The sequence below is a fragment of the Mesoplodon mirus genome, assembly GCF_964341445.2.
Source record: "Mesoplodon mirus genome assembly, chromosome: 3".
Taxonomy (NCBI): domain Eukaryota; kingdom Metazoa; phylum Chordata; class Mammalia; order Artiodactyla; family Ziphiidae; genus Mesoplodon; species Mesoplodon mirus.
In genome coordinates this window covers 67,867,704-67,892,247 of record NC_138978.1, presented here as the reverse complement: position 1 = coordinate 67,892,247, position 24,544 = coordinate 67,867,704, and the positions used below count along the sequence as shown (strand labels likewise).

The 24,544-nt window shown below is 32.8% G+C and overlaps 1 protein-coding gene across 1 annotated transcript in view; it reads left to right on the top strand.

Annotated features, from left to right (window-relative positions):
• The window catches only part of LRRIQ3 (leucine rich repeats and IQ motif containing 3), a gene marked incomplete at its 5' end in the record, with an annotated part of 152,711 nt that overhangs the window by 56,271 nt on the left and 71,896 nt on the right, over positions 1 to 24,544 (top strand).

The following is a 24,544-nucleotide window of genomic DNA, read 5'->3' as shown; positions in this document are numbered from 1 at the left end:
TTTTCCCCATTGTATATTCTTGCCTCCTTTGTTTTAGGTTAATTGACCATAAAGTGTAGGTTCATTTCAGAGCTCTCTATTCTACCCCATTGACCTATAAGTCTTTTTTTTGTGCCAGAACCACACTGTCTTGATTACTGTAGATTTGTAGTATAGGTTGAAATCAGGGTGTGTGACACCTCCAGCTTTGATCTTCTTCCTTAAGATTGTTTTGGCTATCCAGGGTTTTTTGTATTTCCATACAAATTTTAGAATTTTTTTTCAGTTTAGTGAAAAATGCCATGGATATTTTGATAGGAATTGAATTCAATCTGTAGAATGCTTTGGGTAGTATGATCATTTTAACAATATGAAATTTTCCGATCCATGGACAAGGTATATCTTTCATTTGTTTGTATTATCTTCAGTTTCATTCATCAGAGTCTTACAATTTATCAAGTTTGTATAGATTTATTCCTAGGTATTTTATCATTTTTGATGAAATTGGAAATGGGATTGTTTTCTTAATTTCTCTTTCTGATAGATTACTGTTAGTGTATAGAAATGTAACAGATTTCTGTATACTAATTATGTATCCTTCAACTTTACTAATTCATTGATGAATTCTAATAGTTATTTTGGTAGCATATTTAGGATTTTCTCTATACTGTATCATGTTATATGCACACAGCCACTGTTTTATTTATTCCTTTCCAATTTGGATTACTTTTATTTATTTTTTTTCTTGTCTGATTGCTATAACTCGTACTTATTCAAGTACTATGTTGCATAAAGTGATGGGAGTGGGCATCCTTGTCTTTTCCCTCTTTTTAGAGGAAATGCTTTCAGCTTTTCACTGTTGAGTATGATGTTAGCTGTGGGCTTGTCATATATGCCCTTTATTATGTTGAGGAATGTTTCCTTTATACCCACTTCATTGAAAGTTTTTATCATAAATGGATGTTGAATTTTGTCAAAAGCTTTTTCTGTATCAATTGAGATGATTATATGATTTTTATTCTTCAATTTGTTAATGTGGTGTATCACATTGAATGATTTGTGAATATTGAATCATCCTTGCAACCCTGGGATAAATCCCACTTGATCATGGTCTGTAATCTTTTTAATGTTGTTTAGTTTAGTTTGGTAACATTTTGTTTAGGATTTTTCCATCTTTGTTCATCAATGATATTGGCCTCTACTTTACTTCTTTTTGGTGTCTTTTTCTGGTTTTGGTATCAGGAAGATGCTGGTCTCATAAAATGAGTTCAGAAGCATTCCTTCCTCCACAATATTTTGGAATAGTTATAGAAGGATAGGTGTTAACTCTTCTTTAAATGTTTGGTGGAATTCACCTGTGAAGATTTCTGGTTCTGGACTTTTGTTTGTTGGGAGATTTTTTTATTACTGATTCAATTTTATTACTGATAATTGGTTTATTCATGTTTTCTATTTCTTATAGATTCAGTCTTAGAAGATTGTACATTTCTAGGAATTGGTACATATCTTATAGGTTGTCCATTTTATTAGTGTATAATTGTGCACAGTCATATCTTGTGATCCTTTGTATTTCTACATTTCCAGGAATTGGTACATTTCTTATAGGTTGTCCAATTTATTAGTGTATAATTGTGCATAGTAGTATCTTGTGATCCTTTGTATTTCTGTGGTGTAGGTTTTAACTTCTTTTTCATTTTTGATTTTATTTATTTGGACCCTCCCTCTCTTTTTTTGTTGTTGAGTCTAACTGAATATTTATCAATTTTGTTTATCTTTTCCAAGAACCAGCTCTTAGTTTCATTTATCTTTTCTATGTTTTTAGTCTCTCTTTCATTTATTTATGTTCTGATCTTTATTTTTTTCTTTCCTTCTACTAACTCTGGGCTTTGTTCTTCCTTATCTGGTTCCTTTAGGTGTAGGTTTAGATTGTTTATTTAAGATTTTTATTGTTTCCTGAGGTAAGCTTATATTGCTGTAAACTTCCTTGTTAGAACTGCTTTTGCAGTTCTAACAGATTTGCAGTTCTAACAGTTCTAAAAAAATCTAACAGATTTTGCAGTGTCCCACAGATTTGTGATCATCCTGTTTCCTTTTTTATTTTTCTCCAGGTATTTTTTTTTCCTCTTTGCTTTATTTAGTAACCCATTTGTTGTTTAGAGAATATTATTTAGTCTCCATGTGTTTGTCTTTTTTGCAACTTTTTTCTTGTAGTTGATTTCTAATCTCATAGCATTATGGTCAGAAAAGATGCTTGATATGATTTCAATCCTCTTAAAATTATTGAGATTTGTTGTGCATTCTAGAATGTGATCTATCCTGAGGAATGTTCCATGTGAACCTGAAAAAATGTGTATTCTGTTGCTTTTGGATGGAATGTTCCATACACATCCATGAAGTCCATTGATCTAATGTGTTATTTAAAGCAATTCTTGCCTTATTGATTTTCTGTCTGGATGATCTGTCCATTGATGTAAATAGGGTGTTAAAATCCACTAATGTTATTGTTTTACTGTCAATTTCTCCCTTTATGTTTGTTAATGTTTGCTTTATGCATTTAGATACTCTCATTTTCATTATTTTCTAAATGTTATTCTCCTTTTTTTCCCTTTCTCTTGACCCAAGAGAAATTGTGGAAAACAGTTATTTTTAGAATCTACTCTGTCACCTTGATATAATCTCCAAATTGTATTCCCTTACAATTATGAGTATTTTTGTACATTTTGACTGGGCTTCTTATAATAAGTTATATTTTGTGAGGTTGTATTTTATAGCTATTCTGTATAATAGTGGTTCTTAAAGTGTAATCCAGGAACTGCTGTGGATGTTTGAAATCCTTTAAGGTTATCTCCAATGCCAAAATAATTTTAATAATAACACTAAACTTTACTAATTTTTTTCAGTCTCATTCTCTTATATCATGAAGCTTTTCCAGAGACTTCACGACTTATGAGAGATTGATTGTATAAGCAAATGTGAAAATTTGCCTTCTACTAAGCCAGAAATTAAATAGATTTGCAAAAATGTAAAAGGATCCCACTCTTTTTACTTTTTGAAATATAGTTCTGTTTTATAAAATTGTATAATTTCTGTGAACATGGAACAGATTTGCTATTCTATTTCAAAATAAATTAATAAATATTTTAAACATTTATACTTTTAATTTCTAATACCAGTAAATATTGAAAGATATAAACACATAAACAAAAGCTCTTTGAGGGTCTTATAATTTTTTAGAGTATAAAGGAATCCTGTAACCAAAAATTTGAGAGCCTGTGTTAAACATCAACTCTATCAGATGCAATTTTGTCATTTGTTTTTAAATGAAACTACATAATGATAAAGGAACACTTGAATTAGGTATGCTTTATATAAACCTATTAGTAGTAATGACCTAAATGTATTTCTAAATTTTTTGTATGCTATGTCTTATGTGGCTGTAATGTAGTTACACATGGCTATAATTTTAGAGTGTCTTTGCTGTCTACACAAACATGCATTCTTACTAATTACCTAGAAATTTTGAGCCTAATGTCAGTTGCTCATGAGACTTATCTAGACATCATATATTTAATTAATGAGATTCCTTCTAAATCTCTTACTTTTAATAGTTTACAAGACATGCATCTTTAAATGACTGCACCAGTGTTATATTTTAAAGGCAGACTTTTGTCCTACATGTAATGGGTGTGTATCTAGAGGAACCAGTGCAAAGTTAAGTGAAAAGTTCTATGAGAGAATTAAAAGAGAAGGAAGGGAGAGCATTAATTAGAATTGGGAGTAATTGACCCCTAATGACAGTGACTTAAAACAGAAATTTGTTTGTCTCTCACATAAAAATCTGGAGATAGTGCATGGCTGGTATAGCAGCTCTGCATCAAAACATTCTCAGAGTCCTTAACTCTTTCTACCCTGTTGCCCCACCATGCATGGCATCTATCCCCAGGGTCATTTTATGGTTCATGATGGCTTTTCCAGCTCCAGGCATCAGATCTTCATTGTAACTAGAAGGAAAGAAGTGGGGATAAAGGAGGAGGGAGCAAAGGGGTTGTGTTCACTTTGTGGAAAGTTCTTGGAAGCCGACACTCAATATTCTGCTTACATCTGGTTGACTAAAAATTAGGCGTATGGCTACAGGAGGCTAAAAAATATAATCTCATTCTGACCAGACACATGCCCAGCTAAAGCATGGTATTCTTTCATTATAGAGGAAGGTTTTAATGAATATTGAAGAACAGTTTCAAACATTCTCATATATCCTTCCCAAACACAGAACACAAACCTCTGCCAAAGGAGGAAAACCTAAAGGCTATGCCACTGCTATATTCAGCTAAAATTCCAGCATCTCTAGGTGTGGCAGTGAGTGATGATTGCTCCCCAATATCTTTTCTCTCTTTCTTCCTCAGTGATAGAACTCCCATATTTTAGCTGCTTCAAATAATCTACATTTCCCAACTTCTCTTGAAGGTATATGTTGCCATGTATATTAGTTTTTTATTGCTGTTGTAACAAATTATCACAAATTTGGTAACATAAAACAACACAAATTTATTATCTTACAGTTCTAGAGACTAGGAGTCTGAAATTAGTTTTACTAAAATCAAAGTGTTGGCAGGACTGGTTCTTTCTGAAGGCACTAGAGGATCATCCATTTCTTTGCCTTTTCTAGTTTCTGCAAACTGCCTGCAGTACATGGCTTATAACCTTTACCTCACATCACTCCAACTACTTGCTTCCATTGGTACAGCTCCTACTTTCTCTCTGATTGCCTGGCCCCCTCTTATAAGGACTCTTATGATTAAATCATACACTCTCCTTACCCCAGATAATCAACTGATCTCAAGATCCTTAATCACATTTGTGAACCCTTTTTATAAATGTCTTATGGACTGAATATTTGTGTCCTCCTGCACACTACAAAATTTATATCTTAAAGCCCTAGTGCCCAGTGTGTTTGGCTATATTTGGAGATGGGACTTTAAGGAAATAATTAAGTTTAAAAAAGGTCATAAGGGTGAGGCACTGATCTGATAGGATTAGTGTCCTTATAAAAAGAGACACCGGAGAATGTATTCTCTCCCCCTACCATCCATTCCATGCATGCACCAAGGAGAGGCCATGTGATGACACAGAGAAAAGGGGGCTGGCTCACTGCAAGCCAGGAAGAGAACACTCACCAGAAATCAAATCAGCTAGCATTTGATCCTAGACTTTCAGCTTTCAGAACTTTGAGAAAATAAATTTTTGTTGCTTAAGCCATCCAGTCTATAGTATTTTGTTATGTCAGCCTGAGCAGACTAGCATATGAGGTAACATTCACAGGGTTTTGGGGATTAGGGTGCAGACATCTAGGAAGGCCATTATTCAGTTTACCATACCACACTGTGTCATGAGTGGAAGTATGATGTGGCAGATTCCAGGAAATTTCACTAAAAGACAGTTGGTAATGCCTTTGTTGTCTCTTTTTTCTGCCTTTCTCCAATCCTGTTACTTGGAACATGTGTATCATGGCTGGAATTCCACATTAGACCATTGGAATGAAGGTACAGTTAGGGTGGTGGAGTGGAAAGCTGGAAGTATACTAGATTGAAGCAAATTGTCATACTAGTTCTGGACTTCTTAAAATTGGATATTCATGTAAGATGGAAATAAATTCCTATCTTGAATAAGTCACCACTTGTTCATTTCTGGTCCAGCTCGGAAGAAGCTTGAAAGTTGCCACTCCATCCTAACAACAACTAAAAAACTGAAAAAGCTGAAAAATCAACCCCTCTTTGATTTGTGAGGGGAGTAATGTCACAGACAAAACACTGCCACCAAAAATTGAGAGACTGACAGGTAAATACAGAGAACCACACTTACCAGAGCAGAAACCCACAAACTGAAGCCACTGTTTGAACCAGTGCTGTAGTAGACAAGCTGAATTGTAATTGATGACTTCCTGGAGGCTCAATATGGACAAGTCTGAGTAATAAAAACTCCAGGGTGACCCAGTTGCTGGTGGGAGGCAGGGGGGTGATGGGGGTTGGGTCTCACACACACTCTTTTGTAAGTTTACCTCCTGTAAATATGTGAGAAAAATCTCCATGTGCTTCAAGCAGGGAGAAGGGTAAAGGAACCATTTTGAAGTAAGCCAGATCATTCTGTTCTTCTTAACAAGGTCTGTCCTCAGCAGAAAATAGTTAACCAGAGCCTAACCTGCTGGGATTTTATCAGAGACTAACTGACCTAGGGGAAGAGAAATACCCAACTCCAGCCCACTCTAATCATCCAGTCCCACCTAAGGGAGAGAGAGTCTGAGAAGCATGTGTGGGGTTTTCAGTCCAGAGGCACAAGCTTCCTGAAAGACTGAGACCTAATCATGGGACTACACAGTGCTTCCCCTCTACCCATATCTTACCACTACATTATTTATGGAAGTTTCTTTTATCTAGTACATCATACCTGCCATCAAGAAAAAATTACAAGTCATACTAATAGGCAAAATACAGAACTTGAAAAGACAGGACAAGCATCGAACCAGAGTAAGATGTGGCAGAGATGTAATTATCAGACCAGAAATTTAAAACAACTATGATTAATATGCTGAGGGATCTAATATATAAAGTTGACAGCTTGAAAGAACAGGTGGCTAATGTAAACAGAGAGACAGAAATTCCATTAAAGAACCAAAAGCTAATATTAGAGATTAAAAAAAAAAAAAAAAAACACTGTACAGAAAGGATGACTGCCTTTAGTGGGCTTATTAGTGAACTGAACACTGAAGAAAGAATCTCTGAGTTTGGGGATATCTCAATAAAACATTCAAAATTAAAAACCAAAGCAAAAAACTGGAAAAAAAGAATTAGAAAAAGAACAGAATATCTAAGAACTGTAACACACATAATGGGGATACCAGAAAGAGAAGACAGAGAAGAGACAGAAGAAATACTTGACACAAGAATGGCAGAGAAGTTCCCCAAATTAATGTCAGATATCAAACCACAGATCCAGAAAGCTCAGAGAACACCAAGCAGGATAAATGAAGAAAAAGCTACACTTAGGCATATTGTTTCAAACTACAGAAAATCACAGATAAAGAAAAAATCCTGAAAGAAGCCAAAAAATGCCTCATTTATAGAAGAGCAAGACAAGAATTACATCTGCCTTCTCTTAAGAAACCATGTAAACTGTTAGATAATGGGTGGAAAGTTTAAAGTGTTGAGAGAAAGAACCCACCAACCTAAAATTCTGATCCTTGGGAAATTATCCTTCAAAAGTGAAGGAGAGATAGAGACTCACAGACAGACAGAAGTTGAGGAAATTTGTTGCTAGCAGATCTGACTTACAGGAGATTTTAAATGAAGTTCTTTAAAGAGAAGGAAAATTATATAAATCAGAAACTTAGATCTACATAAAAAATGAAAGAGCATCAGAGAAGGAATAAGTGGAGGTAATTAAAATTTTTAGTTTTTCTTTACCTTAATTGATCTAACAAATAATGCTTTGTTCAAAATAATAATAGCAATAATGTATTCAATTATGTAAGCTTATATACATATATATTCACTTATGACTGCTTATGTATAAGTTTAACTAATGACAATATTGATACAAAGCACAAGAGGGAAATATTAGGACTATTTTATTATTAAAAGGCCCTCATGCTACCTGTAAAGCCGTATGGTGTTATTTAAAAGGAGACTTGGGTGAGTTGGAAATTTATATTGCAAACTGTAGGGCAATGATTAAAAATGTTTTAAAAATGCATTAACTAATATGCTAAGAAAGGAGAGAAAATGGAATCATATAAAATGCTCTATTAAAACTACAAAAGTCAGAGATAGTATAGAAGACAAAAATAAGAACAAAGAACAGAAGAAGAAATGGAAAATAGAAACAAATAAGATAGATATTAATCTGACTATACAATAATCACTTTGAATGAAGATCCAACTACATGTTGTATATAAGACACTCACTTTAATTATTAAAGACACATATAGATTAAAAATAAATGGTTGGAGAAGGATATACCATGCTAACACTAATCAAAAGGAAATGGAAATGGCTATATTAATTTCAGACAGAGCAGACTTCAGAACAAGGAAAGTTATCAGGAATAAAGAGAAGCATTACACAGCAGTAAAAATGTGTATTCTCCAAGATGTTATGACAATCCTTAATATGTAGGCAACTAAAAAAAGAATGTCAAAAATATGTGAGGCAAAAACTGGTAGAACTCCAAGGAGAAATAGATGAATCCACTATTATAGTTGGAGACTTCAACAACTGTCTATCAGAAATGGACAGATCCAGCCCACAAAAAATCAGTAAGGACATCGTTGAACTCAATATCATCAATCAACTGGATAAAATGGACATCTACTTCTTGTAACAACAGCAGAATCCACATTCATCTCAAGCTCACATGGAACATTCACCTAAATAGGCCACATTCTGGGCCATAAAACATACCTTAACACTTTCATAAGAAGAGAAATCATACAACATCTTTTCTCAGACCATAATGGAATAAAACTAGATAAGCAGTAACAGAGTATAGCTGGAAAATCCCAAATTACTTAGAGATTAAACAACTTCTAACACTTCCAAATAACACATGGGTCAAAGAAGTCTCAAGAGAAATTTAAAATATTTTGAACTAAGTGAAAATGAAAACAGAACTTATCAAAATCAGTTGGATACAGTGAGAGCAGTTCTTGGAAATTTATAGCATTGAATGCATATATTAGAAAAGAAGAAAGATCTAAAGGCAATAATCTAAGCTTCTACTTTAGAAAAAAGAGAGAAAAGGAAGAGCAACTTAAATCCAAATCAGAAAAAAAATTAGTGAAAACTAGAGCAGAAATCAATGAAATTGAATATCACTCTCAGCCAAGCTTAATTTCAGTTGTTATACTAGTGGATGTCCAGTCTTCTTCACCTAAAAAAAAAAAAAAAAGGTAACACTTCATGATCTAGCAACCTATAAGTTAAAATATAAAATATGCCCTCCACATACACAGTATATAAGGTGGCATAGAAACAGAATAACCATAATTAAAATTTCCCATTTGGAAAAGAGTAGTAAGAAGCAGAGTTGTCACTGGCCCCATAGCAGTTACCAAATCTATCTGACAGGAAGAGTGAAAACTTTCTTCTTTCACAGTAGTGTAAGCACATCTGGAAATTCTTTGGATCTTCCCTGTGAAAAGATTTTATCTGTCCATAATGATTTATGGTCACATCTGAAGTGGACTTCAGAGTATTTGTCCTTCTTGAGTGTAGAACAGTTTTACAGCCTTGAAAGATTTCAGGACCTATGGGTTGCTTTAGAGACTGAAAAACCACAGGCATTTTCAGGCTAGACTTTAATTTCTTTGGCAACACATTTCCTTCAAAAACTTAGTAGCCTTCTGACTTAACTGATTTCAGTAAGTTTTATGGTTAGGTAACTACAATGATCTTGTCTAAACATAGCTTATAATCCTGCAGACTCTGTTCTTTTACTTACTGGCTTTTGTTCTCAACTCTTTTTTCTCTTTTTTCAAATTAATATGATCTACCATGGTTGGGCTCTCTGAAACAAAAGGCTTTGGAGGGAAGGGAAAATTCTTCATCTTATCTTTGCCTATAGACACTTATACCTCAGGATATCAACATTTCCACTTTGAAGCCTCCTATTGAAAATGTTTCAATTTGAGGAATAGAGCTGTTGACATTTTCATCTATCCAAGGCTTCAATTACTATAATCTCAGTAAACTTAAATTGCAGATTCCAGATTAGAGTACATGCCTTATAAAAGTTGTATTCTATTTCCATCTCTGATTCATGCTGGCTAGCTATAACCAGATTTATTTTTCTCATAAGACTTAAAGCTGCCAAGGGGGAAAGGGGTGGGTGGGTGGGATGAATTGGGAGATTAGGGTTGACATATATGCAATGTTGATACCATGTATAAAATAAATAACTAATGAGAACCTACTGTATAGCACAGGGAACTCTACTCAGTGCTCTGTGGTGATCTAACTAAGAAGGAAATCCAAAAAATAGGGGATATACGTATATGTACAGCTGATTCACTTTGCCGTATGGTAGAAACTAACACAACATTGTAAAGCAACTATACTCCAATAAAAATTAAAAAAAAAGAAAGCCACAGGTAACATCTAAATCTTAAATTCAGATTTTGTTATATAATTTCCTCTAACATCATAGCCTCAGTCAGCATATAGTCTGCCTTTCAAAGTGGAAATGTTTTGAAGCCATAATAACAGAGCTCACGAGCTTGTAAGCCTGCAATATCCTGTACTAAGATAGTGCTGTATATTATATCTTCTTTTATTTGTAGCATCCACCTCCAAATACCACATTGGTGTCAATTTAAATTAGATTCAACTCTGAGTAACAGAGATTCAAAATGTTACTAACTTAAACAAGGTAGTAGTTTGTTCTCTCATATAAAATTCTAGAAGTAAACAGTTTAGGACTGATATGATGGCACCATTCCATGAAATATTTAGTGACTCATACTCTTTTTATCTCATGCTTCTCTGTGCATAGCCTCCATTCAGAGATCACTTCAAGATCCAAAATGACTGCCCTTGTTCAGCCAGCATATGTACTCCTCAGCTATCAAGGAAGAGGGAGTGAGGAGACTTGTAGGTGTTTTTCAAGTAAAGTTCCTAAATGATGCCTCACAATATATCTTTGGCCAGAATTTAGTCACATTGTTACATTAAACTACAAGGAAATCTTAAAATATGTAGCGTTTATTTTGTGCAGAAATGTTTCCAGACAAAAATCAAGGATTCTATTATGAAAGTGAAGGAGAACCAGTATTGGAGAACAAATAGCCATCTTTGCTACAGAGCAGATGTAGAATACAAATACAAAAGAAGGTAGAAAATAAGAAGTAAAGAAAGGAAGTATTTAATAAATGTAGAATATTATGATACAATATTATGAAATAAAATTAATACTTAAATGTTAGATGACATGCAGCTTTCTGTATGAATTAATATATTCACCTGATACAGTTAAAGCAAAGCTTTCCATTGAGGTCAAAAATCTTGTAATAGGATGTTTACTCTTTATTACTAATGAACTTGCATTCTCTATGATCCTTCTTTTCTCTTCTACATATTTCATTTTTTGGTTTCTCCATGATTCTTTCTGAAATTTTTATTTAGCTTCTCCTCCAGTTCAGTAATTATCTTGTTAGCTGTGTCTATTCTGTCATTGGATCATGCATTTTCATTCCTAATTGATATGGATTTATTCTTCAGATTTCTAAGGTTTTTTTTTGGTTCTTTTCCAAACTTTCCTTTTTACTTTTTACATTTTCCTTTTTGTTTTTTTCTGTAGCTATGTCAAACTTGACTTTTCTTTTTTAAAACATAGCAAACAGAGTAATTCTATAGTCTGCATCAATTAATTTCAGTAACTTGGGTCTTTTGTACTGCTCATTATATTTGAAATGTTACTTGTGGGAATTTTGGACTCTTGAATGAAAGTACTTTCCTCCAGATAATATTTTAATTTGCTGTCACCAACTAACTTGGGATTTTATGAATTATGAAGCTTTCATTTTAGTTTAGGGCTGTTCACTTATATTTCGTCATGTAGCCCTTTGAGTTCCCAGTTGAATGTGGACAGCATCTTCTCCTTGAGTGGACATGGGCTTTGATATTTGACTCCTGACCTCCTGAGCCACCAAACATGTGCTTTAGTTTAAAAATTGTTTCTTCCTGATGTCCAGGTAGTCTGAGAACAAAAGCTGTTTTGAGTGCTGGGCTTACCTCACTGGTGTCTTGCCTTCCTGACTTTCTTAATAAATCTCTCCTGTTTTTCAAAAGACTTAAAAATTCTTTCATCTGGCATTTATAAACTTCAGAATTGGCCCAAATTTCTATTCTACCAATTGTGGATGCATCTTGACTCTGCATGTTTCCCTTCTGTTATTAAATAACTATTACAGTTTTATTTTGACCTGATAACCATCCTCTTTTTTTTCCAGTATGTTTTAAATCTCAAATCTGATTGACTTTATGTTGATTTTATAATTTAAAGTGTTAAATTTATTAGTCAGTGTTTCTTCTTCCTATCACTGCCATAACAGTCTGTATGTTGTACATTACTTCTTTTTAAATTTATTTATTCTATTTTATTTTTATTTTTGGCTGCATTGGGTCTTCGTTGCTGTGTGTGGGCTTTCTCTAGTTGTGGCGAGTGGGGGCTACTCTTCATTGCGGTACACGGGCTTCTCATTGCAGTGGCTTCTCTTGTTGTGGAGCATGGGCTCTAGGCATGTGGGGTTCAGTAGTTGTGATGCACAGGCTTAGTTCCTCCATGGCATATGGGATCTTCCTGGAAGAGGGCTTGAACCCGTGTCCCCTGCACTGGCAGGCAGATTCTCAACCACTGCATCACCAGGGAAGCCCATGTATGTTGTACATTACTTCTTGATATTGAGCAGCTATTCTGTATTTGGGGGAATATGTACCTAATAATTGTCAGCACTCTTTTTTTTACAGGTGAATTCTAATAACATTTTACCTCAGTTTAAAAAAAAATGGCTTTGTAGGTTTCTCTTTCTGTTCTAAGTAATATAACTTGAAACTTGATTCATTATGACTTTGTAAATGCCACTAAATTATTTGTATTTAGGATTCAAAAAGAAATAAAACATTAAAATTCTATTAATAAATTCAAAGGAAATAAAACATATTAAAATTCTATTAATAAATTCAAAGGTTCTGAAAGTGTTATATGGTTAATTTTTGATAAATGAGGTGTTTTGCACAGTTTAGTTATTTTATGCTTCAGTTTTAGCAAATGCTAAAAAAAAATTCTGCATGTCTATTTGGCTTTTTGTTTACATTGTTGAATTATCATGAAGAACAATACTTTATAGTTTTTTGAAAACTTGAATCCTAAAACACCTGGAAAATCAGGTCTCTTTCTATTATATTTATTATTTTTTGGTACTTCACATTTTTGACATTTCATTAGAATTCTGACAAGCACTACCAAAATTGTATTGTTAACTTCACAATATTTTTTGTAACATCTTTACTGAGATATAACTTACATAACATAAAATTAATCCTTCTTAAGTACATAATTCAGTGGTTTTTAGTCTTTTTACAAACTTTTGCAACAATTATCACTATCTAATTCCAGAACATTTTCATCAACCCCAAAAGAAATCCCATACCTATTAGCAGTACTCCCAAGAGATCTTAACAACCATTAAGATATTTTCTATCTCTATGAGTGTGCCTATTCTGGGCATTTAATATAATTGGAAAATAAAATATGTGGTATTTTGTGTATGGCTTCTGTCACTTAGCATATTTTTAGGATTTATCCATGTTGTAACATGTATAAGTCCTTTATTCATTTTTATAACTGAGTAATATTTCACTGTATGAATATACCATACTTTAAATCCATTTATTACTTGGGTTGCTTCCAATTTATGACTTATTAATAATTCTGCTATGAGCATCCATGTAAAGAGATTTGTGTAGACATACTTTTCAGGTTTTTTGTGTATATATCTAGTAGTGAAATAACAGGATGATATGGTAATTCTATGTTTAACTTTTTGGGGAACTGCCAAACTGTTTTCCACAGCAGCTGTGCCATTTTGCATTTACATCATCAATGTATGAGAGTCCTAATTTCTTCAAATCCTCACCAACACTTATTATTTTCCGTATTTTTAATTATAGCCATCATAATGAGTATGAAGTGGTACTTCACTGTGGTTTAGATTTGCATTTCCCTAGTGAGTAATAATGCTGAGAATCTTTTCATATATTTATTGGCCATTTGTATATCTTCTTTGGAGAGCTATCTATTCAAAAATCCTTTGATCATTTTATAATAAGTTGTCTTTTTATTGTTGAATTATAAAATTCCTTATATATTTTTGATACAAGTCTCTTATCATGCATATCATTTGAAAACATTTTCCCATTTTGTGGGTTGTCTGTTCACTTTCTTAATGGTAAATTTTTAATTTTGATGAAATCCAATTTGCATGGGTATTTTTGTCACACATTTTTCTTATGACATCTAAGAAACCATTTTCTAAACCAGTGTCTCAAAGATTTATTTTTATGTTTTTTTCTAAGAGTTTTATAAATTTAGCTCCTAAATTTAGGCATATGATTCATTTTGTGCTAATCTTTATATAGTATGAGATAGAGGTTCAAAATCGTTCTTTTATATTGGATATCCGGTTGTCTAGCACCATTTTTTTTTTTTTTGGAAAAAAAAAAAGAAAAAAACCCGTCATCCTCCTCCTATTGAATTATCTTGGTACCCTTGTGAGAACTTGATTGACCATATGTAAAGATTTATTTATAGACTCTATTCCATTGATCTGTATGTCTATCCCCGACAATCATTTTGTCATTCCAGAATTTTTATTATTTAAATAATATGCTACTGAAAAAAAAAAGCCCAATATCTTAAGAATCTCTAGCAATGTAGTTTAACTATTGTGTTATACTTTAGATTTAAATCTATTATCCTCGAATTTGTGTTTGATGTCATCATACTCAAATTCAAAGATAAATCAACATGCAAACAAACTCCTCTCATGTGCACAAATGATATATTATTTACCTCCAAATTTTTGAAAAGTTTGCAATTTTAAGATTCATGGATGGATAGAAAATTTGATGTGGAGAGAAAGTTTCTAAGAGTTGACAAGTGGAAAGGATATTCAAAGACCTTAGAGACAATTGATTTTTCCATCCATAGAACATTTATTTATCCCATTGATAGACCACATGGTATATTGCAAATTTCATGGCCTTCATAATCACAAAATCAACTTTGCCTGCATACTTTAAATGTAATAGATATATACTGGCATAAATTTATACATATAAATAGGTATCAATATAAATATTTTTGATATGAGTGTTAAAACTTGTTTTAATTTTTTTATTAATTTTTATTGGAGTATAGTTGCTTTACAGTGTTTTGTTAGTTTCTGCTGTACAGAAAAGTGAATCAGTTATACATATACATATATCCACTCTTTTTTTAGATTCCCTTCCCATTTAGGTCACCACAGAGCATAAATTTCAAGTACTCTGCTCTAACTTCAGTGCTCAGCATACTATGGGAAAATCAAGAAGAGTGGAAATTTTCGTTCTTTCGGAATTTGTTGTTCAGATGAAGTAATAGAATAATGACCAATACATCTATATAAACAAACAACAAATATGTGATGGAACATATAAAAAAATGAATGTCAAAAAAGAGAAGATCAAGGGTTAGACTGAAAAAAAAACCACTATATGAACAAAGTTGTGGAGGTGAAAATTAGCTTTTCAAATGTGTGAATGGGAAAGAAACTATGAGAGGAATTGTGGAAACTGAAGTTGGATAGGGCCGTTAATGGACATTTTAATTTTCACTTGAGTGTTTAAAATGATTATTTAGCAAGAAAAATTCTCTCTATACATTTTAATACCATACGCACAGTTACATACCTGTCAAATTACTTAGAATTAACAAGTTACATTTTCTGTTCAACTTTGTGTAGGATAATGGGCAATCAGATGTTAGGATGATTATTTAATTCTTTTATTTATGATGTAAAGGAGAGAGTAAAGAGTGAAATTTTATAGCTATCAGCCTTAATTTTTCTATGTATTAAAATGTCACGGACAGAGGACAAGAGAATGTAGGAAGGTTTCCCGAGGCTAGATGAAAGAGCATAATAGAGACCATAGATTCCAGTAGTTTATGGGCATTTTATAATTTTGTGTCAGTTTATCTTTTAATTGTTTCTTGCTTACTATTCTTTTGTACACAGTACAAGTCAGCTGGTTCAGTCTCTTCACCTTTCTCTTCATTCTCCTGTTTGCCTCATGTTTTCCTTATGTAAATTAAACATTATCTATTTATTTCACATCTGCCGAATTCATGTTCCCAATTTCTTCAGTATGCTTTCCAGTGAGCTCAACCTTCTGATAATATTTACATTTTAAAAAGTATCATGCAAATTGGAACTTTAACATTCATTTTATCTTGCAATTCATGGGAAATGGTGTATTAATTAAAACAAAACTGGTTAGGCTAAGAACGAATTTGGACTTGGCCATTGGAGCAGTACAGGAGACAGAATGGTTATAGTGCTAGGAACTAACAAAGGAGGGTCAGTCTGGTAAGTAGCTTTATATCCAGTGAGCTCTATTCACTGTCCACATGGCTAGCAGCAAGTGACCAACTAATATGAAAAGTTGAGCAACATTGAAATTGGGTCAGGTTGAGAAAGAAAGCTGGTATTAATGAAGTCTGTTATTGAGTATCAAAGCCTAGATGCTGTGCTCAATGACTGTTTTAAAAAGAAAACTGGTACTAAAGACTGGATTGCTAGAATGGAGGCTTGGGAAATTATCCAAGGCAGATGTCAAGGTAGAACTGGGAAACATTTCAAAGGCAGAACAGAGTGGTGAAGGCTTCAGAATGACACAAAATACTAATTACCATAGTTATGTGTTAGGCTATGAGCAAAGGTAAATTAATAGGGAACTCCAAGTATTAGTCTGGAGACTAGTCTTATTGTCTTATAGACTTAGTCTTATTATCTCCTATCATAGTTAGGTCCTAGAATTGGAAGGAGAATGGAGTCTGTATGTTGGAGATTTAGTCGCTCCAAAGGAGGGAAAAGATGGTTACAGAAATAGAGCATTATATCTTGCCAGCAGCTTTTCCTTCAGAAAAGAACCATTACTGCATACTGTGAAAGATTCTAGTATGAGAATTAAGCTCGGTAGAATGAACTATATTTCATCTTGGCTGCTATGAATCAGTTAGCCAGTTATTGAGAGCAAAATCTCTTCTTTTTCAGCAATAGGACCAATATATAAAAGCATCGCTATGTGTTCCCTCCAATTCACCTCCTTTCCAGTACATTGCCTTCTTTCTACAATTACACCATCAAACAGTCTCCATCTCAAAGTAGGCACTAAAATGCCTTTGTTCATTCACCTTAAATTAAGTTTTTGGTACCAAGGCCAAAACCTCCTTCCTAGAATCTCATCTTTACTTCCTTTTGTTTAAAAATGAGATTATTCCTACAATTGTATCTCTTTATCTATTTCTCTCTTCAGCTTATGGCATTAAATAAAAGGATAAAGTTCCTGATATCATCCAGAACAAAGATTTCTTCTTTTTTAATGTGAGAGGAAATTAGTTTCTCTTAGTTGGAATATTGTTACTAGTATTTGTCTTACGCATATTTCTATTTAAATTTATTTATACCATACTGTATTATGTGAATGTCTTAACTCTAGGAATATAAGCCACTTTATGGCAGGTTGTAATTTAGTTGTTTTGCCACCTTTTACCTAGCATAGTCATATGCACATAGGAGGCACTCAACAAATATTTACTGATTTAAAATACTATTCGTTGCATTTACAAGAAGTATAATCCAAACTCTACTTATACTTTTTGAGTCATAATTTATAACTCATGGAGTCATTTTAGTATATTTTCTGAAAATATTGATCCACTGTGCTAGTATGAAAAAGAGTAGGTAATAGAATTCTGCTTATCATTGAAATCTTTGTATGGGGGCAGGAAGAATTAAGGTTATCATTGAAAGAAGATAGATTAAAATAAGATGCAAGTCAAAAGTAAAATACAGAGTTCAAAAGGATCTTACAAAGTTATGAACTATGCAGGTAAAACAGATTTTCCTGCTGGTCTTGTTACACTAGAACTTAGAACACCTTTCAAAGGTAGAGAAGGAAAAGGGATTACCATACTGTGATAATAAGAATAAAACTCATTATTCTGGAAATGCTATAGGCCAATGATGTAAACAAACTAAATTATATAGATAAATTAATTAATAGTGAATCCTTAATGGGATATTAAAGTAAATGAAAATGTTTTTGCTGGATAGCCTTAACTGTTCACAGTGTTTCTTTTTGCTACTATTAGAGGTGGGACATTTGTTTTAGGGGCAATTGATCTGACATACTGTGCCAAGTCATTCTTTTCCCCAAATCTTAGGAATGCTGATGTAATTTTGAAAATGCTAGTTCAGAAACACCATTAGAGTTTTATACAAGATCCACATGTTTTTAAATTGGTGTATAATCTTTATGTGAGAAATTGTGTATATTTTCAATTACTAAATATTTATAAGAAATGCATACACTCATTTCATAAGAAAAATATTAGGGGAGAGAAGAGGTAGAAGAATATTTTAAAATTATGCCTTTCCTTTTTAGTTTTAAGTTTTGAGTTATTTGAAATGTGAAAAACCTATCATTCATATTTTTAGGTTTCTTGCTATCATGTAGAGAGCCATGATTATTAGAATTCATGAGCACCGAAAAGCAAATCTGGAGCTCACTGTCCTCAAGGCAAAATATAATGTTTGCTGATTATCATTAACTAATGGTACACCTCAAGAGTTTAACTGTATTTTTTTCCATCTTTAAACTTTATTACTGTATTTTTCTTCAGGGTAAAAAAAAATTATGGGTCAATTTTCACTGAAGTGGGCTGGATTTATGTATTCACCTCTCATCAGTGTCAAAAGGAATTGTGCCCATCATTCCCTGGACAACAGGATGAAAACCTGTCTCTGATTGGACACTAGGGATATCAGCTGTAAACACAAGATAAGTGTAAAGTTGAAAAGAGAAATACACTTAATAATTCATCCAAGCCAGCATAATTTAACGATTTGATACTTGCATAAAACTGTTCACAAAATTATTTACTTCCTCATGGGAGAAAGCTATTATTACCATTTTTAAGTCCAGTGAAATGTACCAGCATAAAAAAATTTGCTTTGCAAAGACTGCTAATGCAAAACTTTTCAAGCTGTCCATCTTTTTAAATAAAAAGATAATAAAATGACCACTTACTTAAAATGGATTTTCATTTATTCAAGGTAAGAGAGAGTGGCTATTTCAGTGTATTTTAATATTATCGAAGCCTTGAGTGACAAAGATTTGTGTACTATGACTCACCTAGAAATTGACAGTATTAAATTTTCTCAAAACAAATTTAGGTACCATGACATGGAAAATATTAATTATTGAATCATATTGCCACTCTCTGATCTATTTAAGATAATTTAAGAGATATTCCATCTAAGCATGGGTTTTGGTGATTATATCCACCTAGAAAGCCTGTAGAGACTCACAGTAAATTGCAGGCATTTCTTTATATATAAGTTTTTGTTTAACAAGATACAAGGATTCTGACAATACCTACTTTATTAGCTTAAAAACTGAAAATAAGCCTGTTTGCATTTGAAAGTTTGGTAACTACAGTTTTGAGTCATTTTATCCAGCCTCAGGAATGTTGGACTTCATGTAAATAATAAACATTTGGACCATGGTGGAAATATTTCCAATAAGAGCAGTAGGGCTGAGGTTGTTTAGGAAGCTGTGCTGGATACATTGTGAAGTTGGACAGACTGTGATTTGTACTGAGGCTGTAGAACTTGCAGGCTGGCAACTCAGGGTCAGGTATATAGCACTTTATTGAACATCTCTGTCTCCTGAGTGTGTGTACATATGCTATTTTGTACACACACACATATGTATGCATATATATTATATAATCTATTTTTTGCTCAAAACAGTCCCTGTAGTTCCTGAGATATATGTATCATTTGGAGGGAAGAAGTATAATTATATGGCATTAGAAACAGCTGTTTTAGTCCTTAGTCTAGTAATAAGAGCTTGTATGAAGCAACATTTACAAATATTCTGAATTCCGCAAATGAGTATATTACTCCCAGTTGCAGAAGGCTAAATCCTCAATTTTAGAAAATATTATCCAAGTAATTTTTACTGAGTCAATTTAATAGTTTATAAGTATGTATTTATAAAGCATATTTAAGTTGGTTATAATATGTTTTACTTTAGAAACATGATTATATATATGGCTACTATGTTAATTTACTGAGATATTTTCTTTATGGTAATATAAACCACTCTTTGGATTCTAAACCAATTTAAACCATAAACTTTCTAAAATGCTAGATTTGCTTAAGGTGTGTAGGTTAGAGAACAACCTAAACATCATAAAATATTGGAGGTCTCTTTGTTCTTTTCTCCTCTTTTCATAAATATAAACATTGTTCAAATATACCTAGAAATATAGACTCTTGAGCTGTATATTTTGCTGCTAAGGAAAAAAGTTTTTTGTTTTCCTAGAAAATTCTATTTCACTGCCCATCATTAAATTTTATACCAGCATGTGAGTGGTCTCATTTGGGTATTACTTAAGCAGTGTTAACTTATATTACTAATACATACTATATCCCTTTCATTTAAAAATTATTAGATTAAAAATTATTTATTTACTAAATAATTTACTAAATATTATTTTAATCAACTGAGTTAACATTTGAGGTTTAATAAAATGCACATTTTATCAGGAATGTGTTTAGCATTCAACCTGTGCTTTCTACTGTGTTTTTCTCACTTTCAATGTCTTTATCTTGCTTCTCATGTTTTCTATATCTATATAGAGGATTAATCATTAAATTATGCCATATTTTGAGAAGTACAGAATTTAAATATTCACAAAATAATAACTTTGTACCTATGCCTAACATGGTGCCATGGATATAGCTGGCAATCAATACATATTTTTTGAAAAAAACTAATCAAATGTCTCAATCTTTTTTTTGTTATTTGTGAGTTGATACTGCAACAGAGATTGAAGAATCCAGTCAAAGTGGTGCAGGGGTATTGAGATAGTTAACCATGGCCCCAGTCCTCAGAGAGAATAATTTCTTCTAAAGATGAAAAATGTACTTAACTATTATATAAGGTAGAACGCAATACGTGCTTGAAAGTTATGAACAAAATTATATCAATTATGTAGAGTTACACTCTTTTTAAATGTGATCCTTAGGCAAACAAGATACAGAATTATTTTCAATTATTACTATATAATATGTTGTCTATTAGACAATGTAAAAAATATATATTTTAAAAGGATTATGAATATAATTGCATTGTCATGTAAATAGTAATCAAATACATTTCTGGAGAGATTTTTCGAAGAAACATAAACTTGTATACTCCGAAATTTCCTCATGCCCTTTACTTTCATTACTCTGCCTACTATCAATTATTACTATTCATGAACTACTGTTGTGTTCTCTGAACTTGAAATTGTAACTTAGTCTAAACTCTGGAAGTTTGCAGCATCTCTTTTTTACTGGGTTTGACAACCACTACTACTAAGCAGTTGCTGTATTACCAGTGTCATATAGCAAAGAGTGAGCCTCAATGGTTTACTCATTGGCACCTCTAAACTTGGTAAGGATAGAACTTAGACTTTAATCATTCTTAAACTGAGGGAGCATATCTTCCTATAATGCTTTTTTTCCCGCATGTTCTTTAACTGGACAATTGCAGCAAAATATAATTTCAGCCATCCTCATTTCCCGTGGCTACTTTTTTGTATAGAAGAGAAATGTCACATTTCTTTCTATATCTACTAGGTTTCTCCTGTGTTTGTTTATACAGGTCATCCTTTGTGAATTCTCTTCCCCATATATCAAGAATATTGGGATCACATACAAGGTAGTAACAATTTTTCAAATATCAGTTAAACCTGCCAGTTGCTTAAAGGGGACTATCTTAAAAAGTAACGTTTTCCTCATAAAATTTTTATCTTAAAACATGCCCCTTCCTCCATGTTTTTTCCTGTTAACTAGCACTTATTCTTTAAAGCAGAGATCAAGTGGACCTTGCAATACATGGATCACTATATATTAGCCTCCCCTCTGGTGAAGGCTTTGCTTGCTAAGTTAATGAGAGGGTGTGTAGTCAAACACTAGAGCTAACAGGTTTTCATTCAGACATAAAAGAACAACTTTTTTTCGTTTCGGTTTTAGCATACTCCTAAAGTTATGTCTTTGAGTATTATATAGAAGACCTAAGATCTGGATTAGCAGTTTTAAAGATGATGTCTTGGCTGAGAAGAGGAAAGGCAACAGAAACAATAACAAAAACAACAAATGGGGTAGGATACCAAGGGGCTGGTGTCTTGGCTGTGATTCTAAAGAGGTTTTTGGAATCATCCTTGAAATGGAGACTACTTACAATGAACAATATATAATATAGACAAAACAAATGCTTGCTTGGGTATAAGATAGTATAGCTAGTACAGGGATAAATAGATAACATAACAATGAGTCTCTGTTAACAATATGCTTTGATCAAAGACTTGTAATATCCTTTAAAGTCAAAGGACTCTGATTTGCATAATATATAATGTGAAAACAAAACCAAACCATCCTCAGAACACTAACTAGCCTAAGTTTAGAAACTCAAACCACTAAGGGTTGAAAAGGAATCCTGATTTTCAAAGACAGAAAATTTGACATAAATTATTTACCCTTGGTCTAGAAAGGAGTTTGAGGAAATTGTTACCACTGTCACCACTCCATAGTATTAAATGATGAATTATCATTTCTCTTTGGAGAATTAAATATCTACTCCAGTCATCCATCTGATATTTTACAACCATGTACGTGTTTGGTTTGTCAATTACAGGAAGCTCCATAGATCCTCAATCTATTCCAATTTTCAGTAGTACTCTGAGAAAAATTTTTTCTCATTATGATTGAATGATATTTAATCATATACAGATGATCTCTCCCTATTTCCATACCTCTTATAGATGATTTTTTCTTAGCTTCTCCACTCAGTACCATCAAAGAAGAGTTCTTTCATTGTCATTGTGATGTAGGTAGATAGAGACATGTGCCTGAATAAATACATGATTATTCATATCAGATGGTTATGTTTATGTTTTTTTGTGGGTATTGAGAAATGATAAAGTAAAAGATGCTTCAGAAAATTTAGAGAATCTGTGTTGATGTACATGATAAAGAGCTTAGAAGAAGGGGATAGGATAATTGTAAAGGGTTGCTCAGTGAAATGCTTTGGAGTAACCATAGAGTATGAAAAATATCAGGAATGAAAGAATAGAATATTGAAAAGTGTTACTTGGGGTAGAGTCCTTTAAAAAATATAAGCTAGGAATTTATTTTAAAATTATGTCTAGTTGTTAGATGCTTTCCATAAAATGAAGTTTATATTATATTATTTTATGTTAGCCAAAGTTCCTAAACCTTCACTCATTCCTTCTAGCACTTCTCTTTAGAACTATTAATTCAACATGTAACAAATAATTATTGAGTATCTGCTGAGTGCCAGGGACAATTCCTGGCTTTGAATAAACAAGATAAGCAAAGTCTTTAGCCCTTTGTGGACTAGATTCTAAGGAAAAAGAAAAAAAAAAAAACAAGATGTAACCCTAGTAAACAAACAAATAAAATTGTGATAAATGTTATGAATTAAATATATAAGGTGCTGAAATAGGGAATAATAGGATGATGCCCACTTCTCATAGGATTGTTACAGAATGTTTTTATCTGAGGAGATAATATTTACAATTAAGACCTAAAGGATGGGAAGCTAGCCATGCAAAGTATAGGAAGGAGAGTGTTCTAGGCAGAGGGAAGAGCTTACACAAGGATCTGAGGTGTGAAGTAACTTGTTTTAGTTGAGTTGGGTTCAAGGGACTGAATGAAATTCAGTGTGGCAGGAGTATAGTGAACAAAGTTGAGTAGCACAAGATGTGTTTGATTGTGTAGTCAAGGGCCATATTTTGCTGGGTTTTTGTACCTCATAGTAAGGACTGAGCACCTTGGACAGCCATTATGGGATTTTAAAGCTAAAGAGAAACATGATCATATTTACCTTTTGACAAATATAAATATACCTTGTAACAGCTACGGTTAAGGCAGAGACCAATAGGAGGCTATTTCTGTTTGGAAGGGATGATTATAGCTTACACTAGAGAAGTAAAGTGAAAACAGAGAGAAGTGAACAGATTTGAAATAGATTCAGAAGGTAGAATTGCCAAGATTTGCTGATGACTTAGATAAAGTGTTTCAGAAAACGGATAAAATAGAGATGAAATCCTAAATTTTTATGGTTTGAATAAGAGAATGGTATCATTTTACAAGATGAGGAAGATGGCAGTTGGAGGACGTGAGAAGCCCGGATCTCTTTGTTATCTCTTCTCTACACTAGATTTATACGTGGCTTATTTACATAGGGCTTACTTTAAAAATAATTCAGTAGGTAGGCTCCTTTCTTTTCATGTTCCAGGTTATCTATAATCATCTGAAAATATGTTGCCCTGACCTGAAACAGTACTTCAGCTATGGTTCAGATATGAAAATGGTAAGATTGCCATTTCCCTCATTCTAGATGGAATGCTTATACAGCATAAAGTCATCACACAATGGACTTTTAATTTACTCTTAACTAAAATATTTTTTATCATTCATGTTTTTAAGTCATATTATTGTAGTGATTAAAATCATTTTGCCCAACTGCAATATTTTTTCCTATTAATATTCATCTATTCAATTTGACCCATTGCTCCAGTCTATTGATAATCTTTTAAATTTGTCCAGAATTAACTGATTTTGTGCTTTTACCACCCCCTTTGAAAATTTGATAAGCATTTTCTTTATATTTTTAT